Source organism: Apaloderma vittatum, unplaced genomic scaffold, assembly GCF_000703405.1.
Source record: "Apaloderma vittatum isolate BGI_N311 unplaced genomic scaffold, ASM70340v1 scaffold8528, whole genome shotgun sequence".
Taxonomy (NCBI): Eukaryota; Metazoa; Chordata; class Aves; order Trogoniformes; family Trogonidae; genus Apaloderma; species Apaloderma vittatum.
The window spans coordinates 1-1,524 of record NW_009728986.1 but is presented as its reverse complement, the minus strand read 5'-3'; positions in this window follow the sequence as shown (position 1 = coordinate 1,524).

The following is a 1,524-nucleotide window of genomic DNA, read 5'->3' as shown; positions in this document are numbered from 1 at the left end:
GCTGTAAACTTAAGGAAATAAAAGATTTTTTTTTTAAATCTTGACAAATTTTAAAACTCTTTATGGTTCCTGTTGTTAAAAAAAAATTAATATTACTGCAACCCATTTTGGTGTCTGTAAAAGCAAAACCAAGATGTCAAAAAATTATGAACTTGCAAACCCAGACTCATTTGGGAATCTGGGTTTAAAAGATTTATAAATGAGACCCAACTAAAAGAAAGCCTCTGTGAGGTTGTATAGAAACGACCATGCAAAGCTTTGCTGTTTTGGCACTTCCCTGACTTTGGGAATTGTGTGACTGCCAGCTGCGCCTCCTGCGCTTTCTCTGTGCTTAATACATCTACAGATTATGGGCATCCTTTTTTTTCCTTCTCTCTTGAAAGGGGAAGTCAGAGTATGGCAAAAGTGTAAAAATCAATTGTAGTTAGAAACTAGAAATAAATATCAAGCAAATCTTTGCGTTGCATGCCACTTCATTTTTTTCAACTATTTTTAATAGTTATTTATATTCTTCCAAGAATTACATTTACTTGCACCACTATGTACGTGCAGCACATGTTGCTTGAGTATTACACTTGCTTGTCAGACTATTTTTTAAATTTTTAAAAATCTGAATGGCAGTTCATAAGCAGTGCTCAATAATAAGATTGTACTCAGGCAGACCAGTTTGCAATTTTTGAAGGCAGGTGGTGTAACTTTGGATTTAAGGTACTGTATGAGTTGTGTAACTCTGGACTGCAGTTTCCACCTTCTGCCAGAAGGGAGAAAAAAAATACTCATTAAAATATGGTTTAATTCATTGTGCTTCATTAGACATTTTCCTCACAAAATTCAAGGTTATTTTTAGGTTGGTTTTTACACAGACTGCTCTACAGTGTTGTTACAAAGAGCCTCCTCTGTAAGTGAGCCCGTTGACTGTCAGGCCCTGCCAATGACGCTCTATTTTAACAAGAACTCTTTTCATTTTGGAGAGAGCATGATACATTGGTGAGTGACTTAAGCTCTAGGCTTTGTTGGATATTAGTGTACAGACATTTGGTAACTCTGTCCAGGTTGAGAAAATTTAATGATCCTGTTTCTTATAAGAACATTTTTTTAATTTTAAGTACAAAATGAGAGTCTAAATTGGATGCCTTTGCGTTATGTTTGAACAATTTTCTTTGCTACAGTAGTTTATCTCCTCTCATTACTTAATTTAAGAAGGGAAAGAATCTATAATACAAGCTGTAGGTCCTTCAGAAGTCCACAGTCTTTTATGTTTAGAGGTGACATTTCCACTTTTCTCCTAAAGCTCCCTGATTTTGCTGACAAGGCTGCCAATATCTGTAATGGTTTGACCTTGCTGCATGGGAAGACGTATAATGACAAGACTTTAGGGGAGCTTCGGAGCGTGGTGAGGTGAGCACTCCTTACTGCATTTTTGGTGTAGCCCAGACAAGCCGTCCCATCATGGTACAGCTTGTCTGGGCCACAGCAACCCCCTGCAGCGCTACTGATGGGGCAGGAATGGCTGGGGAGCGGCCC